This window comes from Oncorhynchus masou, chromosome 30 (genome assembly GCF_036934945.1).
Source record: "Oncorhynchus masou masou isolate Uvic2021 chromosome 30, UVic_Omas_1.1, whole genome shotgun sequence".
In the NCBI taxonomy this organism is placed as follows: Eukaryota; Metazoa; Chordata; class Actinopteri; order Salmoniformes; family Salmonidae; genus Oncorhynchus; species Oncorhynchus masou.
In genome coordinates, this window is record NC_088241.1 from 47,979,591 (window position 1) to 48,001,102 (window position 21,512).

Here is a 21,512-nt window from a genome sequence, read left to right on the forward strand (position 1 = left end):
GGAAGACTGAATCTGCAATAGGTAAGCAGCTTGGTTTGAAGAAATCAACTGCGGGAGCAATTATTAGGAAATGGAAGACATACAAGACCACTGATAATCTCCCTCGATCTGGGGCTCCACGCAAGATCTCACCCCGTGGGGGCAAAATTATCACAAGAACGGTGAGCAAAAATCCCAGAACCACACAGGGGGACCTAGTGAATGACCTGCAGAGCTGGAACCAAAGTAACAAAGCCTACCATCAATAACACACTACGCCGCCAGGTACTCAAATCCTGCAGTGCCAGACGTGTCCCCCTGGACAGTACATGTCCAGGCCCATCTGAAGTTTGCTAGGGAGCATTTGGATGATCCAGAAGAAGATTGGGAGAATGTCATATGTCATATGGTCAGATGAAACCAAAATATAACTTTTTGGTAAAAACTCAACTCGTCGTGTTTGGAGGACAAAGAATGCTGAGTTGCATCCAAAGAACACCATACCTACTGTGAAGCATGGGGGTGGAAACATCATGCTTTGGGGCTGTTTTTCTGCAAAGGGACCAGGACGACTGATCAGTGTAAAGGAAAGAATGAATGGGGCCATGTATCGTGAGATTTTGAGTGAAAACCTCCTTCCATCAGCAAGGGCATTGAAGATGAAACGTGACTGGGTCTTTCAGCATGACAATGATCCCAAACACACCGCCAGGGCAACGAAGGAGTGGCTTCGTAAGAAGCATTTCAAGATACTGGAGTGGCCTAGCCAGTCTCCAGATCTCAACCCCATAGAAAATCTTTGGAGGGAGTTGAAAGTCTGTGCTGCCCAGCAACAGCCCCAAAACATCACTGCTCTAGAAGAGATCTGCATGGAGGAATGGGCCAAAATACCAGCAACAGTGTGTGAAAACCTTGTGAAGACTTACAGAAAACGTTTGACCTCTGTCATTGCCAACAAAGGGTATATAACAAAGTATTGAGATAAACTTTTGTTATTGACCAAATACTTATTTTCCACCATAATTTGCAAATAAATTCATTAAAAATCCTACAATGTGATTTTCTGGATTTTTTTTCCTTCTCATTTTGTCTGTCATAGTTGAAGTGTACCTATGATGAAAATTACAGGCCTCATCTTTGTAAGTGGGAGAACTTGCACAATTGGTGGCTGACTAAATACTTTTTTGCCCCACTGTATATACAATGCTCAAAAAAATAAAGGGAACACTTAAACAACACAATGTAACTCCATGTCAATCACACTTCTGTGAAATCAAACTGTCCACTTCAGAAGCAACACTGATGGACAATACATTTCACATGCTGTTGTGCAAATGGAATAGACAACAGGTGGAAATTATAAGCAATTAGCAAGACACCCCCAATAAAGGAGTGGTTCTGCAGGTGGTGACCACAGACCACTTCTCAGTTCCTATGCTTCTTGGCTGATGTTTTGGTCATTTTTGAATGCTGGCGGTGAGTTCACTCTAGTGGTAGCATGAGACGGAGTCTACAACCTACAACCCAAGGTTTGCTGTGTCTGTCAGCGTAGTGTCCAGAGCATGGAGGCGCTACCAGGAGGCAGGTCAGTACATCAGGAGACGTGGAGGAGGCCGTAGCAGGGCAACAACCCAGCAGCAGGACCGCTACCTCCGCCTTTGTGCAAGGAGGAGCAGGAGGAGCACTGCCAGAGCCCTGCAAAATGACCTCCAGCAGGCCACAAATGTGCATGTGTCTGCTCAAACGGTCAGAAACAGACTCCATGAGGGTGGTATGAGGGCCCGACGTCCACAGGTGGGGGTTGTGCTTACAGCCCAACACCGTGCAGGACGTTTGGCATTTTCCAGAGAACACCAAGATTGGCAAATTCGCCACTGGCGCTCTGTGCTCTTCACAGATGAAAGCAGGTTTACACTGAGCACATGTGACAGACGTGACAGAGTCTGGAGACGCCGTGGAGAACGTTCTGCTGCCTGCAACATCCTCCAGCATGACCGGTTTGGCGGTGGGTCAGTCATGGTGTGGGGTGGCATTTCTTTGGGGGGCCGCACAGCCATCCATGTGCTCGCCAGAGGTAGCCTGACTGCCATTAGGTACCGAGATGAAATCCTCAGACCCCTTGTGAGACCAGAATGCTGGTGCGGTTGGCCCTGGGTTCCTCCTAATGCAAGACAATATTAGACCTCATGTGGCTGGAGCGTGTCAGCAGTTCCCGCAAGAGGAAGGCATTGGTGCTATGGACTGGCCCACCCGTTCCCCAGACCTGAATCCAATTGAGCACACCTAGGACATCATGTCTCGCTCCATCCACCAACGCCACGTAGCACCACAGACTGTCCAGGAATTGGCGGATGCTTTAGTCCAGGTCTGGGAGGAGATCCCTCATGAGACCATCTGCCAACTCATCAGGAGCATGCCCAGGCATTGTAGGGAGGTCATACAGGCACGTGGAGGCCACACACACTACTGATCCTCATTTTGACTTGTTTTAAGGACATTACATCAAAGTTGGATCAGCCTGTAGTGTGGTTTTCCACTTTAATTTTGAGTGTGACTCCAAATCCAGACCTCCATGGGTTGATAAATCTGATTTCCATTGATAATTTTTGTGTGATTTTGTTGTCAGCACATTCAACTATGTAAAGAAAAAAGTATTTCATAAGAATATTTCATTCATTTAGATCTAGGATGTGTTATTTTAGTGTTCCCTTTATTTTTTGAGCAGTGTACGTCTTTGTTTTTTCTACATGTATGGACATGGTGCAGCCTTTAGTAGGTATGCTGCTGGCAGGCTGCGGCACAGCAAATCCAAGTCAGCCCGTGCTCATGGTTCTCACAGGGGAAGAGAAATGATAGGCTGCACTGACCTTGCTCGTGATCATGCACAACGCAAATGCAAGTTCCTAGAACTTTCTTTTGCGGGTGCCTTTTCATTAACTGGATAGACACTTGCGGTTTCTAGTTTACATTACACCAATGGGGGGAGTGGGTTTAAATAAATTATTATATAAATGATTTAACTTGTATACAATCGATTACTTTTGGGTGTCAGGGAAAATGTATGGGAGTAAAAAGTACATATTTTATTTAGGAATGTTGTAGAGTAAAAGTTGTCAAATATAAATAGTAAAGTAAAGACCCAAGAAAACTACTTTAGTAGCCTACTTCAAAGTATTTTACTTATTTACTTTACACCACTGGATGCAGCACATGAAACACATGAAGGGGCAGTTATAGGATTTGGTTTGACACAGACACACACAGTGCTTCCTAGGGCTGATAGATGTCTGAGGTCAAATGTCAACATATAGAGACAGCTGACGCATAATGGTGTCCATAGCGCAATTCAGCAACAGTTTTTGCCTCACTATGAAATCTAAATAAGTACCACTCAGTGTGTCAAGGCTGCTGATGACAGTTGTTGGAATAGACCTAGGTCAAGATACATCCAGGGTCATGTGGTGCGCCTCAACAAGATAGAGGAAACTAAAACAAACTGCCTCAAGCAAGTGTAAATGACTTTTACATGTATTTTCAAATAAGTCATCGGAGTGGCCACACGAAGAAGTAATGGGGGTTTGAGGGTGCATGGCAATCATGAGGGAAACGTTAACATTTTCAGCAATGAGACAACACATGGTAGCAGTTTTTTCTGGGGGGGGGGGGGGGGTTCTTGTTCACAAAACATAAAAACACATCCACAATGTTTTGGCCAATTGGTGCAAATGTATTAAACTATGACTTATTTTGCATTATTTTCAAGATAAACCTATTTTGCGTCGGGCATATCAAATCAGATTTTTTTCTACCATGTTGCTAAATGTGGCGATACGTTGGATGTCATGGTCTTTACTTGCAAATCATCACCCAACAAAATGTAGGCTATTAATCGCAGCATCTGCTGTGACGTAACGTGTAATATTGTAATTACACGGCAGATGCATTACAATCAAAGATCATGCAGTCAATCGATGCAATATAATGTTAATCCAAAACAATGTAACCAACAACAACATGAATGGGCCAGTTCACGCCGCATTGGCCGAGCCGCAGCATTCCCTTTAAATGTCAAAGAATAACTAATATAATATATATATATATATATGTATATAGTCTATGCTTAAATTATAAACGCACATAGCCTAAATTAACACAAATCCTCGAGACTTACCTCTCATTCAAATATGTTCAGCACTCAACTGGTTTGTGATGGTGCTAAGGCATAGCAAATTCTGTCGAATGCCATGTTTAATCATTTTGTTCAAACGGATAGCTCTCTCACTCATAGCACGACTAGCTTGCTTCTAGCTAGCAAAAGGATGCCAGACCATTGTTCTAAATTGCAATGAAATAGATGATAAATCCACCCCACAAAACACGCATATTGACAGCGGTGTGGGATGCAGCAGAGTAGCCTAACTGCATAACTGATGGTCGTTTATGGAAGTGACGGGCGAGGTTACTATAGGGTAGTGATGTGCAGTTCGCAAATGATTCGTTCTTTTTTAACGATTCTTTTTACTGACTCGAGAGTCATGATTCGTTTTTCTACGTGACTGGATCATTTTAGTCGTTCGATTGGAGAGACGTGCTAAGACCACCACTTGTCTGTCATATGCGCGCAAAAAAAAATAGACTATGAGTTAGAGAGTAAAAAATGTTTAGAATTGACAATTGATCGCATGGTGCAAGAATATGACTGCAATTCATTTATTATTGAATATTGTGATGGACAAAGCTTTGTAAAACCAAAACGTGCACAGCCTCTGCTTAACAAACTCAAACTAGATCGAATCGTTCCATGGGCTGCATTTCGCGAACGACTGTTCTTATCACCAGGAGAGGAAGAGGAAGAGAGAGGCCCAACTTGGCGGAAAATGGGTCTCCCTCCAGCAGGTGGCGTTTGTTCGTTGTTTCGCCTCCCAAGCAAGGAGTTTTTTGAATGGATGTCCAATGAGTGTCGAATTTGGTCAACAAAAAAGAATGGCTTATTTGCTCCGTGAGGTTTAATTGATCGAACATAAGTTTCGTAATACTTAAGTTGTTACAAGTGTATTGCTATAAGTAGGAACACGTGACATCCCGGTAACATTGGGAGAAAAAAACAGAAGAGGAAAGAGGCCACTTTTTGGAGACAAAATAAATAAATGCTGAAACTGACGTTGGGCAATCAAATTCGATATGTAAATAAACGCAATTCGTTAAGGCTGGATCATTGACATAGAGCTTATTTTACACTGCTCCAGCGAAATGAGGCCCGCCGTGCATTTATGAAAGCACTTCTTTCTAAAGCTCTATATATATAGCTCTATATATATATATATATATATTTTTTTTTTTTTTACAGTTCTACGGGAATATACAAATATATGTTAAATATGTTATTTTTTATTGATTGTAACAATTATGGGATTTTGCCATGTGTGTTAACAGGTGGCAAATTGTTTAATAAGAAACTCGGTTTCCTACTATAGGCAGTAGGCTGCATAGTGATTGTAACATTGTAACTCCTATGCAGATGTACACGCACGCACCAACATTATCTATGGGCATAATCATAGAATGACATATAATTTGAGCCTATTTCTTCCTATTCCAAAACAATAAGTGTTAAGCCTACCTGTTTGACAGACACAATTATGCTATTCATTGATTTTGGAATAGCCAAATACTCCAATATTGTCGCATGCACTGATTAAATACCTCCGTGTCTGGGAAGGGTTTGGTGTGTTTGGTTAAAACCAGGGCTCGAATTGAGTGAGGGCAACACATACCCTTGTTAAAGAAAATGGCAAAAACGAATATCTATTGTTTGCTTTAAATAAATGAAACGTATCCATATGATATCAAGCGTTCTATAACAATGCTTAACTCGGTGATGCCTTATGGTAACAACAAGCTATGCCTGGGAAAAACGTGACTCAGATGCATATGGGGATATATTGATTCCTCTATGACATTCTGAAGGTGAGCTGCAGCCTATAATATTCGAAGATATCAAAAACATGGACTTTGCTATTCTGCCCCTAATAATTGAGCTTTTCTCTTCCTGAAAAGAGAAGATGTGTGTTTCAACCCAGTCTCTGGCTATTCGTGAAACGAGGCTAGTATAGCAAAGCATCTCTCTCCACTGATTACAGGCGATTACGTCAAAAACCTTGATCGAATATTAAAAAAAGAGTTTCAATAATGAGATATATGCACCAATTTAAAGAAAGTATAGGCGGGAGCTAGACAGCCCACCGTACCGCTTTGTGTACAACGACTCCCATTGTTAGGGCGGGGACAGGTATCTGATCAGTATCTCTATAATCTTTGTTATCAAACTGCCTGGCTACCCAGACTCATTGTTCCGATCAAACGCCACCCCACGCCCACGGACGTTTCTACTCTGCAATGTGAGAAGTATTTTGCGAAGGAGAGAGCAGTGGGAGAATTGAGTCTACCTATTTATCACCCTCACGGTAGTCTAGCAATGCATTCCTCCAAGAGTCGTTCACAATCTTGTCCGGTTCCGGACACAACTAGACCTCGTTTCAAATGTATCAAGAAATGATCTTATTTGTATGTCTAAAACATGAAAATTGTTTAAAGTATACGTTTGTTTACAAGTCTCAGTCACAAATGACAGGTCCATTAACTCCTATGGTTAACGAGAGGCTCGTAGAATCATGGCTCTTTCGAGTTTGTTTTCTATCTTTCGCCGGTAGGGGTCCTGCATGCTCTGGGCATTATTGACTCAAATGAACGACATGAGTCGAAAGATTCTTTATTTTGACTGAACGAGTCGAAAAGATTCGAGTCAGTAAAAAGAGCCGACCTTCCCAATGCGCTTTATCCTATGGGTATCGAATTACAGCTACGTTGGAGATTCACACACAATCACACGATAGGTCCCAACAAGTTATTCATTTTTTTTGTCCACATAGGGCGCATGTGCAGGACTTTTATTTTCACACGAGGTTCAAGCAAAGAGAAAGTGGGTCTACAAAGACCAGTGTTTGGAAAATGTGTTTTAATAATACGATCCTTTAGATGCGTTTTCTCAATTCTTTGAATGAAGTATGAAGCCTTAATTATTTGTTTTACAACAGCTTACCTAACAAAGTTGTTCATTGCTGTGATCTTTGTAAATTCAGTTCTATTTCCACATCTATGTTGTTAGATCTCATTGACATCAAATTGTTGTTTGAGCTGCCATTAAAGGTGCTATTCTTTTAGGATAATATATACATTCTCCAACTGCAACTGTTGAGGATTTTGTAGCCTCAATACAACTGGAAGGAATTGACATTTTAAACTGTAAATGTAATAAAATGTATATGAGACCACTACATCGAGATGTTACTATTCCCTCTGCTAAAATGTACTGGAATACAGCACTAGGACAAGTGAACTGGAACAAAGTCTTGTTGTTGTCTGGCAAATATTGCATATCTAATAAGATGAAAGAAGTATCGTACAAACTCATTCACAGAATCTATAGTCATTCTTAAAATCTTCTATGAATCTACATTCAATTATACATAGATTTAAAATAGCTATAGATAACGAATGTGTAATTTGTGGTTGTGACCCAGAAACTCTTGACCATTTATTTTGGGGCAGTTCTTATGTCAGAAGATTTTGGAGTGAGTTAGAAGATTTTATTTGAAAATAAATGACTATTAATGTTAATTTAAGAGACTCTGATGTTGTTTTATTTTGATCCAAATGATATGACCCTGGTTTAACTTTCATTGTTAATTTGTTTATTTTTCATGGAAGATTCTTTGTCCATAAAAGGAAGTGGGCGGAGAACAAACCCCTCTTCACATTATTTCAGATAGAATTTAAATATTATTTTGAAATGATCAGTAAATGTAAAAACAAACACCATATAACGCTTTGACAAATTGAAATGTACTCGATATGTAATACCCCTCTGACTGTTAGGTTTATGTACTCTTGTTTCTATATTTCTGTTTTTGTATTTGTTGTGTTCATAATAGAAAATATATTTTAAAAATTAAAGTTGGAAAACCAATGATTTAAAAAATATATATATATATATCAATAAAAAAATAAAAATAATTAGATCTCATTGACATGAGAAAGTGAGGTGTAAACCCAAGATCTCAGTGCAATTCCCATTCACACCAGCAGATGGAGACAACCCCTTCTTTATTCGGTGTAAAAATTTCCCAGCACGATTTACCATATAGAGATTGTATCTGTATCTGTGTATTCAGCATTGCATGTGTTACTTGTCCCTGCTGTAACTTGTATCATTTTAGCTTACTTTGTCCTATCAATTGAGCCTACTCATTTCATCACTTCCCTTCCCCATCAGTTTACCATCCAGAGTATCCCTCGTAGCCTTGAGGTCTGTCAGTCCTGGAGTTCCTTTGTGGTCACCACTCTGAACGCCCTGCTGTACTCCTTCTCTCTGGTGTTCAGGCCAGACATGGTAGGTTGAATCATAATATAATATATCATATTGCCTAATCAGGTATGACATAGTACTCTAGGTATTCACTCTCAGATCAGACATGGAAGTTTTATTCATAATAGAATATAATCTTGCCAGATCTGGGACCAGGTTGTAGTACCATTTTCACAACTTGTAATTTGTAAGGTCCCTTCCAGTTGGTGTGTAAAATCTCTTCCTGTACTATAAGATTAATTACATATTCATGATTCATGGGCCTTTCAGTGGTCTAGGTCAATTTCTTAGAGGAAACCAGTTCACTCAACTCAGACTCATTCCCATCTCATTTTCTCGGCATAGACTTTGTTCTTCATAACTTTGTCTTATTGTAGGCCTACTTGTAGATATGCCCAGATATCACGTTTATATTTATTGTCATTTTGATATTGTGAATTAGGAATAATGAAGTACAATTGTGGCCAAAGGTTTTGAGAATGACACAAATATCAATTTTCACAATGTCTGCTGCCTCAGTTTGTATGATGGCAATTTGCATATACTCCAGAATGTTATGAAGAATGATCAGATGAATTGCAATTAATTGCAAAGTCCCTCTTTGCCATGCAAATGAACTGAATCCCCAAAATACATTTCCACTGCATTTCAGCCCTGCCACAAAAGGACCAGCTGACATCATGTCGGTGATTCTCTCGTTAACACAGGTGTGAGTGTTGACGAGGACAAGGCTGCAGATTACTCTGTCATGCTGATTGAGTTCGAATAACAAACCGGAAGCTTCAAAAGGAGGGTGGTGCTTGGAATCATTGTTCTTCCTCTGTCAGCCATGGTTACCTGCAAGGAAACACGTGCCTTCATCATTGCTTTGCACAAAAAGGGCTTCACAGGCAAGGATATTGCTGCCAGTAAGATTGCACCTAAATCAACCATTTATTGGATCATCAAGAACTTCACGGAGAGCGGTTCAATTGTTGTGAAGAAGGCTTCAGGGTGCCCAAGAAAGTCCAGAAAGCGCCAGGACCGTCTCCTAAAGTTGATTCAGCTGCAGGATCAGGGCACCATCAGTACAGAGCTTGCTCAGGAATGGCAGCAGGCAGGTGTGAGTGCATCTGCACGAACAGTGAGATGAAGACTTTTGAAGGATGGCCTGGTGTCAAGAAGGGCAGCAGGAAAAACATCAGGGACAGACTGATATTCTGCAAAAGGTACAGGGATTGGACTGCTGAGGACTGGGGTAAAGTCATTTTCTCTGATGAATCCCCTTTCCGATTGTTTGGGGCATCCGTAAAAAAGCTTGTCCGGAGAAGACAAGGTGAGCGCTACCATCAGTCCTGTGCCATGCCAACAGTAAATCATCCTGAGGCCATTCATGTGTGGGGTTGCTTCTCAGTCAAGGGAGTGGGCTCACTCACAATTTTGTCTAAGAACACAACCATGAATAAAGAATGGTACCAACACATCCTCCAAGAGCAACTTCTCCCAACCATCCAGGAACAGTTTGGTGACGAACAATGCCTTTTCCAGCATGATGGAGCACCTTGCCATAAGGTAAAAGTGATAACTAAGTGGCTCGGGGGAAAAAAAAACATCTATATTTTGGGTTCATGGCCAGGAAACTCTCCAGACCTTAATCCCATTGAGAACTTGTGGTCAATCCTCAAGAGGTGGGTGGACAAACAAAAACCCACAAATTCTGACAAACTCCAAGCATTGATTATGCAAGAATGGGCTGCCGTCAGTCAGGATGTGGCCCAGAAGTTAATTGACAGCATGGCAGGGCGGATTGCAGAGGTCTTGTAAAAGAAGGGTCATCACTGCAAATATTGACTCTATGCATCAACTTCATGTAATTGTCAATAAAAGCCTTTGACACTTGTGAAATGCTTGTAATTATACTTCAGTATTCCATAGTAACATCTGACAAAAATATCTAAAGACACTGAAGCAGCAAACTTTGTGGAAATTAATATTTGTGTCATTCTCAAAACTTTTGGCCACGATTGCACAATTCTATTCAAGAAATTGATAGGCTGCATACTTTGTCAGTTTTAAGTTTAACCTTACATCAGACAGCTTATGAGATGTATGAAGTGTCTAGTACTGTAAAAGTGGCTGCATAGCTTATTATTTCTACTTCTTGAAAGGGAGAGAGAGAGACCGAGGGAGGGAGAGAAAGAGACAGAAAGGGGAAGAGGGAGTGACAGAGACAGAGAGACAGAGAGGGGAAGAGGAAGGGGAAGGGGAAAATAGGTATAGTTGGGTGGGAGGTTTCTATAGGACTGAACAGAAAAACCTGGACCTCCAACTTTCTCTCTCCTCCCTCTCTAACGCTCCTCTCTTCCTCTCTTCTACCGTCTCCTCTCTCCCTCTGTGTGTTGTGTAATGGTGGGGGCTGGGTGCCGGACAGAGGGAGAAGGGCCTTGTTCACAGGATGTGGCAGGACCTGACTGGTTCCTCACAGCCAGCTGACTGTAGCCTATCTGCAGCTCTGCTCTGGACAACAGGGATGAATGGTGGGAGAGAGGGAGGAAGGGAAAAAAGGGGTGTGGTGTAGAGCGTGAGTTTATTACCCTCATACTGTAGGGATGTACAATACATACAACGTTGTACAACTCTGTTCAACACTCTCCCTCTTTCCTTCCAACATATAGTTTTTGTGTCAGCACTAGCAGGATCCATTCTTGAGCATAACTAAAATGCTGACGTTTATTTGTTTTGACCAAACATGAGCATGTCTGTGTGGGAGTGGTGGCAGGAAGCAGGGGGGTTTCACAGTGGAGGCAGGACACATTCTGGGGAGGAATCACAGTGAAGTGTGGGGTCAGGCCAGAGTGCTGGGCAGGTGGGAAGAGAGGAGGAGTGGGGGTCTCTGTAAGGAGAGGGGAAGGTTGTTAAGCGTGTGTTAGCCATAAAAGGGCATTTGTGAGATCACACTCCTACACGCACCCCATCACCCCCTCTGTTTCCTTCCCCAGATGTGTCAGCACAATCCAATGAGATGACAGCTTCTTCACAGTGAGAGGTTTGAAGTGTGCTCAAAGGGGCATATTAATACTTTTGTTTTGCTAGAATAAAACCTGGTTACATAACGCATTCCAGAATCAATTTGGGCTGTATTTTGATGTAAGTAGTGTTTTTCCAAGGCCAGTTTCAGACAAGGAAATGTATTCTTATTCGGAAGTTCTTATAGGGTTTACACCTTTCTTACAATCAGGTGTCTTATTGAATTCCCCATATGACAATGACCTCACCTGTTCTAAAGGTGAAATGACATACAGACAAACCATGGCTCAGTCTGTAGTAACACTCGGTTAGCTGGCTAATGTTAACCCTAATCATGTATAGCAGTGACAGATAGCCTAGGTCCTACCTCTCAACAGACTAGGTCATATGTCAATTAGATCCTCTTGACACACTCAACTTTTCCATGACTGGAAAACAATTGGGAGAACCAAGAATAGTGATGGAAGACTATATATTTTATATAGTGCAATAGCTTTGATTGAAGGTCAAAAATTGAACCAAACCAAATGACCATGACCAAGGATCTACTCAGTGGCCTTCCCATTACTTGGCATTCCTGTGTGAGCTGTTAGGTACAGTAGCTTCTGCCAAGGCTAAGCTAAAGTCAGCCTTAGCCTTTCTACATTTGTGTTTCCCCAGAATGCTCACTCCGCTCCGCTCCAGCGGTGGAACACCATATGGTTCATCTTAACCTTATTAGGAAATAAGGTTAGAGAATGGAATGGATTGTTTGGTTGTTTCTTGAAAGATTCCGACCAGGAATACGATCCTACCATCACTCCCTTTTCCTCTGCTTTCATGTTATATTTAATGGTACTGACATGGACTCTATTCAGGCTTTTGGATTGATTGTTAACCAAACACGTCAGGGCCAGCATGCTGCTATATTGAAGAAGCTGCACCTCAGAAATTCAATGCGTGGATATTAGCTCATGTATGTATACGAGACACTGCACCACACATTAATGAGCCACTGTCTGTGTTAAATGCATCCATATAAGTTGGTTTCAGATTCTTTGTGCTCTGCCTAAAATAAAAGGTAACCCTTTACATTAGGTTGCTCTTATACCTGTGTGGTAACACTGTAATTACTAGTCAGAACATTCTCTGCTTGTTATCTCCTTCATATAAAACTTTCAGGCATCTATAGATTGAATGTGGGCCCTATTCACTGTCGGTCTGTATTTCACTGGGACCAGCAGTTCCATCTGTTCAAACAGAGCTTCGGTGACATCTCCCCACCTCCCCAGTAACCCAACCCGTCTCCACTCCAGCTGTCAAAAATAATAATAATAGAAAAGTAGCATTCGCAGACATTTACTTCAAGCAGCTGTGCAAACCACCGATCTATCAGAGAGACAGTCAGCCAGTCAGCGGTCTAATGCACCTAGTCTGTCTGTGGGGGGGGGGGGAGAGAATAGAGGAGAAGGCATGTGGCGGGCCAACTCATAAACCCACTGACTCAACCCAACTCTTTTGATGAATCGATATTTCTCTGGCACTTAATGAGGTTCCGGTCTTACATTCACAGATCTATCGCTCTCTCCACTCAATTATGAACCATACTGTATTTGTAGAGGCTGATAGTATTGAAAGGAGGAGGTACGGTTATTTAGAACTTTCTATGACGAAAATGGCCAAAGACATACATGTAACTGCCAAAATAAAGGAAATACTAACATCAAGTGTCTTAATAGGGTGTTGGGCACCACGAGCCACTAGAACCACCAGAACATCTTCAATGTGCCTTCGCATAGATTCTACAAATTCCTGGAAATCTATTGAGGGGATGCAACATCTTCCATGAGAAATTCCATAATTTGGTGTTGATGGTGGTGGAAAACGCTGTCTCAGGCACCGCTACAGAATCTCCCATAAGTGTTCAATTGGGTTGAGATCTGGTGACTGAGACTCATGCACACATCCTTTAAACCCTCTATGCTCATTTAAGACCCCTCTTTCAAAGTCAATGAGATCTCTTCTTCTAGCCATGATAACCAAAGTAATGGGCAACTGGGCGTTTTTATACACGATGGAATTTTTTGATAAAATGGCGCTGGAGAAGAAGGCTGACGTTTTCCGTGTCCCCAAACGATTGTGATTTTTTGTTTGTTTATTTGCGTTGTTTGTAACTTGTGTTTTCACTTATTTTGTACATAATGTTGCCGCTACCGTCTCTCATGACCGAAAGTAACTTCTGGACATCAGGACTGTGATTACTCACCACGGACTGGCAGAATCCTTTTTTTCCTTTAACGAGTCTGACGAGCCCAACGCGAACGACATGCTGCTTTCTCGGGAACAGGCACAGATCCACGTGATTTGCGTGAAGAGGAGGTGGAGAAAAAGGGGCCAGAGGGCGGGCTACCTTCTAAGAATTCGTAGGGAATCAAATAAACCTCCACTTCCTTCCATTCTGCTAACAAACTTGCAATCTTTGGAGAATAAAATCGATGACCTACGCGGAAGATTAAACTACCAACGGGACATTCAAAACTGTAATATCTTATGCTTCACGGAGTCGTGGCTGAACGACGACACTATCAACATACAGCTGGCTGGTTATACGCTGCACCGGCAGGATAGAACAGCGGCGTCTGGTAAGACAAGGGCCAGCGGACTATGTATTTTTATAAATAACAGCTGGTGCACGATATCTAAGGAAGTCTCGAGCTATTGCTCGCCTGAGGTAGAGTATCTCATGATAAGCTGTAGACCACACTATCTACCTAGAGAGTTTTTCGTAAACAGTTTACATACACCACAGTCAGAGGCTGGCACTAAGACAGCATTTAATGAGCTGTATTCCGCCATAAGAAAACAAGAAAACGCTCACCCAGAGGTGGCGCTCCTAGTAGCCGGGGACTTTAAAGCAGGGAAACTTAAATCCTTTTTACCAAATTTCTATCAGCATGTGAAATGTGCATAAGACTCCTGAACATATAATCAAATGTCTACCAAGACTATTTGCATTTTTTTTAACCTGCATTGTTGGTTAGGGGCTCGTAAGTAAGCATTTCGTTATAAGGTCTACACCTGTTGTATTCAGCGCATGTGACTAATACAATTTAATGTGATTTGATTTTAATGTTTTGATTACTTAATTAACTCAGGAACCACACCTGTGTGGAAGCAGCTGCTTTCAATATACTTTGTCTCCTTCATTTACTCATGTGTTTCCTTTATTATGGTAGTTACTCGTATGTTCACTCTGGTTTGAATTGACACCAGCTTGACTCCTCTACTGCTTACAGACAGCTTAGTACAGTCAGTATAGCGGGTGTAACGTCCAGATCTGGTTTCTTATGTCAGACAGTAATTGGTAGTTCTTTTAACACTTTTTAACACCTGTAGACAGTCTAGTCTGCTGTCTGGTGACTCACACCATCTACCCCAGACAGTGAATCAGAAAGTGACTACAACTGATGATAGACAGACGGAAAGAGGCCTTACCTTCTATTGCTCAATGTGTTGTTGACTATAGACCTGTGCCTGGTGTAGTGTTTGTTGTGATGATGTTATCAGGTACGCGACTTCTCTCCCGTTCTAGAACACTCTTCCTCAACCTGTGATGCATCATGAACACCTCACTCAGATGTGAAGTGCAATTAGTACTTCTCTGTCTGTCGGTCAACTGAACAAATTATGGGCCTTGAACAAATGGACAGGTGTGCCTAGCGCGGATGTGGTCTGACGTCATACCGCTGATCGTCATGGACATCATGTGCGGGTTCTGCTCATTCTAGGCCTCAGCAAGGTTTTGAAGCGGGGCTGAATCATTCCTGTTCCCAGAACACAGCACAACAGAAGAAGGGATAGTCAGTCGGCCTATGGTATAAACCCCACGGTGCCAACACACACACCGTGCCAGGGAAAGCATGCTAGGAATGTTCCAGTCAGGTTTATGAATGCAGCGCTACAAAAGAAAGGCTTTAGAGAGCCAACACTCTTCTTACGTGAGGTGTACTGTGATTCGAATGATAGAAATGCCCAAACAAAGCCCAATCTAAGAAGCTTTCCCAGCAAAGGCTACTGCATTATTCTCAGGAATACATAATGTATGAACAGAACAGTATAGTGGACAGGGGTGGAAGTTTTTGACTGAATATTTCACTCAATACGTTTCTTCCAAATGGAACGCTGACTGACATTGAAGGTTTCCCTTACAAAGCAGCAATAATCCAAGTGTACAGGAGTAGTAGTTAAACATAGAATTTCATTGCAATCACCAGCAAATATTGGTCAACTTCTCAATCAATTCACCACCAGTGAATCCAGTATCTTAGGTACAGTACAGAAGGGTGAAGGGAGGGGGCACAGAGGGCATTTGGCACTGAGTCCTCTAGCCTTTGATTTATTTTGTGTGAAAGGCTCACTCTACTTCCACTCAAATTTGCACCTGTGTGATGACAGATGGAGACAGTGTTTTTCCCAATTAGGGCCTAGCTGAGAGCAAACACTCTCAGATCTCATGGCTCTGAGCTATATAACCTTTTGAGCTAGTGTCGAGTCAGCTATTCAGCTCTTTACTGCTGGCTGACACTGAACTTAATGCTAGGAACTGGAGCTGTGAGGTCATATGAAATATGCTGATGTCAGGCATGGTTATCAATCACACCTGTATTAATATGAGATATTGTACTTCTAGTACTGTGTGAATTATGACATTTTTGGTAAATAACAGTAGTTATCTGATTGTTTCAGTAGTAATAATTCAAGTATAATCAGCCCCCCCCCCCCAACCCTGTTAATGACAGTATGATTGTAGTGCCAGTATGACTTGATTTCCATGACGGTGTGTGTGGAGAGGAGAGGATATTACAGTGTTGGTTGGTGTGTGTGTGCCCAGACTAAGTCTGTGCTGAGAGAGCCAACCTTATGAGAGAGAGAGCTGTATGATGTATATTCCAGACCCTGCGGCCCTGCGTCTCCACAGCCGTCTGTCTGTCTGCTTTCCTGTAATTCCCCTACTCCCCAAAGACTACTCCCTCACTCTCTCCTAGCCCTACCCCCTCTTTCACTCTCTTCTTCTCCTCCTTCCCCTACTCCCCAGACCATACTCCTTGACGCTCCTCTAGCCCACAAGGCATGGAGTCTCTATAGTTCTATATCCTCTCTTTCTCTCTCTGTCTCTATCTCTCCTATTGTTTTTAGTTTTCTTATTTTTCTTCAGACTCCTTCAGGCATGAAGGTGCTCCCTATAGCCCCAGATCTATGCCCCCTCTTCTCAGTTTTACTCCATCTCCCTACTCTTTCTCGAAATCTCCGTTTCCCTCCATCCCTCCCTCCTGACTGTATATCCAGAGCCAGCAGAGTACAGCACATTCTGTTTCTCAAGAGTGAGTTGAGAAGGAGTGGAGGTGCAACTTGGTGATGTTTGCGGGCTTGTGAGTGGCTTGGAGTGTCACGGTGTTTGAACCTGTGCTCATCCCTCTGTTTTACTTACTCACTCGCACCTTGATAACCTAGCCTGATGGAACCAGCCAGATTGCTGCGTTTAACATTCTATTTCACATCTCTCTCTCTCTCTTTCTCTCTCTCTCTCTCTCTCTCTCTCTCTCTCTCTCTCTTCTCTCTCTCTCTCTCTCTCTCTCTCTCTCTCTCTCTCTCTCTCTCTCTCTCGCTCTCGCTCTCTTTGTTGTTTCAGGTGCTGTAACAGCTCAGGGACCTGCATCCCCCTGTGCGATGCAGGAGTTATCCTAGGATTGAAGATGGTCCTGATTGTCTATGTCGAAAGCATCTGCAGAGTTGAGAGCCTGTCCCTCTGTGGGAAGATCCTCTACCCTCTCAAACGTTTTCCTTATGTTACAAATGGGAACACTTTGCTCTGGGAAAAAAATGCTTAATAGTTTGCCTGATTGATATACTGTGATGGACATTTTTTCTACAACTCCAATGGAAAGACTTTGGAACATAGAGACCTGTACATAGTTACTATGTAAAGATGCTTCGGATATGTGGATGTGTGGATGTGTTATGTAATGTCACTTTCATTTATGGTACAGAGAACAGTGTGAAGAAATACAAAATATATGTAGCTATAGCTGACTGGAGTGACGTGTTGGTGTAGGCTAACTACCATTAAATGAATCAAGCTATTACACAACCTCAGCTTTCTGGTTTTGAATTCAAACTGATAAAGAGGAACAGAGAGAACACACCAAAACATTATGTCAAAGACAGAACAGTGGAACCAGCTGTTTGTATTGCTGTGTAGTGATAAAGCAGCTGTCATTGTGAGAGAGGAACCCAGTATAATGACAGATGGAAGACAGCATATTAGTATTTCTATAACCATGCCACGTAGTACTATCAATGAACAACATCAGGTATTATGAGGGAAATCTTTGAAAAGTTTTATGCACATTTGATTAATACTCTTGCCGGAATGAAAGGGACGAGCTCTGTCTTCAGAGTTGTGGAAGGATAGGTTTTATTTCAGCCATACTCTTTGACATTATGTTTTACTTGTACATCTCTCTCACTAATAACACCGTTCCATCCTGCACAGCAGGAAGAGCAAATTAAAAGCACATTTGTGTGCCTGCATCAAGTGTGACTGAAACGGACAACCAAACACTTCCTTGAATGATAGTCATTGATATTTAATTATAGGGGCCGTTTAATTTAAGACAAACAAACGCTTCAAAGCAAAGATTGATGTTGTCTTTGGAGCATTTGAATTATACTGAACAAAAATCTAAACACAACATGCAACAATTTCTACAATTTTTACAATTTTAGAGTTACAGTTAATATAAGGAAACCAGTCAATTAAAAAACATTTATTAGGCCCTAATCTATGGATTTCACATGACTGGGTAGGGGTAAACTGGGGAGCCAGGCATCGGCCTATCAAACAGGCTTTATTACAGACAGAAATACTCTTGTTTCATCAGTTGTCCGGGTGGTTGGTCTCAGATGATCCCGCAGGTGAAGAAGCTGGATGTGGAGGTCCTGGGCTGGCATGGTTGTCACGAACGTTGTTGTAAGAATCAGACCAAAAGCAGCGTGGTTTGGGTTCATCATCTTTATTATGTGAACCGGCAAAAAACAATGAAGAGCAAAATGAATGTGAAGCTATGCAGTGCTCAAGGCAACTATACACAAACAAGATCCCACAACCAACAGGTGGGAAAAGCTGCCTAAGTATGATTCCCAATCAGAGACAACGAAAGACAGCTGCCTCCGATTGGGAACCATACCAGGCCAACCTAGAAATAAAGAAACTAGAATGCCCACCCTAGCCACACCCCGACCTAACCCAAAATAGAGAATAAAGGATCTCTAAGGTCGGGGCGTGATGGTACCCCCCCCCCCCAAATGTGCGGACTCCGGCTGCAAAACCTGACTATATAGCGGAGGGTCCGGGTGGGCATCTAGCCTCGGTGGCAGCTCCGGTGCAGGACGTAGACCCCGCTCCGCTCGCGGATCAGCCCGCTTCGGTGTCAACTCTGGTGCGGGGATTGTCGCCGGAAGCTCCGGACCATGGATCGTCGCCGGAGGAACCGGACTGTGGATCGTCGCCGGGGACTCCGGACCATGGATCATCGCCGGGGACTCCGGACCATAGATCATCGCCGGGGACTCCGGACTGGGAACCCTCGCTGAAGGCTCCAGAATGGGAACCCTCGCAGGAAGCTCTGGACTGGGAACCCTCGCAGGAGGCTCCGGACTGGGAACCCTCGCTGGAGGCTCCAGACTGGGAACCCTCGCAGGAGGCTCTGGATTGCAGACCGTCGCAGGAGGATCTCTCTCTCAATCTACCCAATGCTTCCTCCATGGTCTCTGACTCACCCCTCACCCGACCACCCCATGTGCCCCCGCAATTCTTTTTCTGAGGCTGCTTCTTGGGCCTACGTCGTGGCCGTGAACCCCGGTGTCGTCGCTGTCCCTCCTTCGCTGCTTCCGCCTGCTTCCATGGCAGGCTTTTGTCTCCTGCCATTATTTGTCCCAAGTCCAGGATGTCCTCCACACCTGGCTTTCCTCCCGGGCCCAGGATCCCTGCTCCTCCTGGGCATGCTGCTTGGTCCGTGGGTGGTGGGATCTTCTGTTACGAATGTTGTTGTAAGAATCAGGAACAGACATGAAACAAGACAGGAACAGCGTCAGCACACGAGTATACAAGGACATATGACAATCAATGCTGAAGCGGACAACAGAGGGGGGGAAAAGACAGATATAGGGGAGGTAATGACAGAAGTGATCCAGGTGAGTCCAATAATTGCTGATCTGCATGACGGGGGAAAGCAGGTGTGCGTTATGATGGTGGCAGGAGTGCTGGGGAGCCTGGCGCCCTCGAGCGCCAGGGGGGAAAGAGCGAGAGCAGGGGTAACAGTACCCTCCCATTTAGGGGCACGACCCGGCGTCCCACCCGGGTGAGCCTGACGGGCCGGCAGGGGCGCTGGACTAGCTGGCTGAGCGTGAAATCCCGACGAACTGGCAGAGGCATGAGAGCCTTGCGAGCCGGCTGAGGCATAGGAGCCTGACAATCCGACTGAGGCATGAAGGCCTGTCGATCCCGCTGAGGCTTGGGAGCCCGATGATCCGGCGGAGGCGGAGCAGCCTGACGAGCCAGCTGAGCCCTGACGTGGAAAGGGCACCTTCTGAGCCAACTGGGGCAAGAAACCTCTCGAGCCAGCTAGAGTGTGACAGCCGGACAAGCTGGCTTAGGCACCCCCAGTTCCATTGGTGGCGGTCCCCGAACCCGACATCACCACCAACCTGGAAAGCCACTCCCCGATGCTTCGTTTGGTGGCTTTAGCATTCTGTAAGGACCGGTGCTGGAGTAGAGAAGCAGGGAGTGAAACATTTCATCAGGAACAGACATGAAACAAGACAGTGTCAGCAAACGGGAATACAAGGACATATGACAAACAATGAAAAACGTTGAGTTTTACTGGCCCAGAGAAAGGGAAAAGTCTGTATTCTGTTGCTGATGTTTCCGCTATTTATAAGTCTTATCTTAGAATGTCAGTGTGACAAATATACACGTTGCTAAATCTGTCTCGGTCGATAACAGTAGAGACTTGGCACAGGGCTTTCCTATACTTTTTCATGGTTAAATAAAAGACAATTGGTAGGGTCTCAAACCCCAAATTGTACTTATTTATGTCCTGACAACAACACATGGTCTTTCAAATTGGATAATGTACATTGAGACTAATCAAGTTGACACATTTTCAGAACTCTGTATGTTTAGTCCATCCCTAAGTTCAGATACGAGCACAAACTCATTCAACCTAATATGGTCATGGATGTGTGACATCTTGTTCCTGCTGAGAACGCACTGGGCACCACCACTGTCATGGCCCGAGTCCATACATCTCAAACCATGAATTATACACGAACCTAAAGGCTTGCAACATGCAGCATCTGCCATTTAATTAACTCACAGACCGCATCATAACCCACATCAAGACACCAATGGGAATAGGAGCCCCTACACACACACACGCACACACACACACACACACACACACACGCACGCACGCACGCACGCACACACACACACACACACACTCACACACACTCACACACACGGTGAAGTGATCGAACTTAGAGAGCTTTTTAAGATGTTTGCAGCATGTATTTATTTTATTTGACCAGACCAGGTTAGTCTCATTTAGATAAAAAATATATATATTTGAAAACTGAGCATTCATGTCTGTATTTGCAAATTCATGTTATCAGAGTCATCATCAGGTTATACCAGATGTTAGACAAGGTAGGGCTGGGCGCACCTTGTCTGAGTTAAATAAATCACTCTAGACTGGTAGGTAAAAGACATGCAGGCCTTACGTTAATGATGAGATGGATCTCGACAACATAGAAAATATGTCTTGGAACATGCATGGGCTACACGGACTGCTAACCTCAAAAACCCAGCAGAAGAGAGGTCATGTCTGAGGTATGACTCAGCACACACACAGACCATATCTTTTGAAATCAGAGCTCTTTTAGGTTTACCTCTATGAGGATGACACAAGTGGGTCAGTAACAAATGCCATTCTGGCCTCTTACAACGTGGAAAGGTAGCGTATTGTTGACCATTTTAGAAGCTTGACCATGACATGCTAAA

The 21,512-nt window shown here is 43.3% G+C and overlaps 1 protein-coding gene across 5 annotated transcripts in view; it reads right to left on the bottom strand.

The window, feature by feature from the left end:
- The window catches only part of tlcd4a (TLC domain containing 4a), a 127,302-nt gene that overhangs the window by 20,244 nt on the left and 85,546 nt on the right, over positions 1–21,512 (bottom strand). For 4 of the 5 annotated variants that reach the window (XR_010452716.1, XR_010452717.1, XR_010452718.1 and 1 more), the window contains exon 1: positions 4,151–4,410. The exons of the other annotated variant lie outside the window; for it this stretch is intronic. The gene's annotated coding sequence lies outside the window, so the exon portion shown is untranslated. Of the gene's footprint in view, positions 1–4,150; positions 4,411–21,512 lie in introns of those variants that run through there. 5 annotated transcript variants of the gene reach the window in all.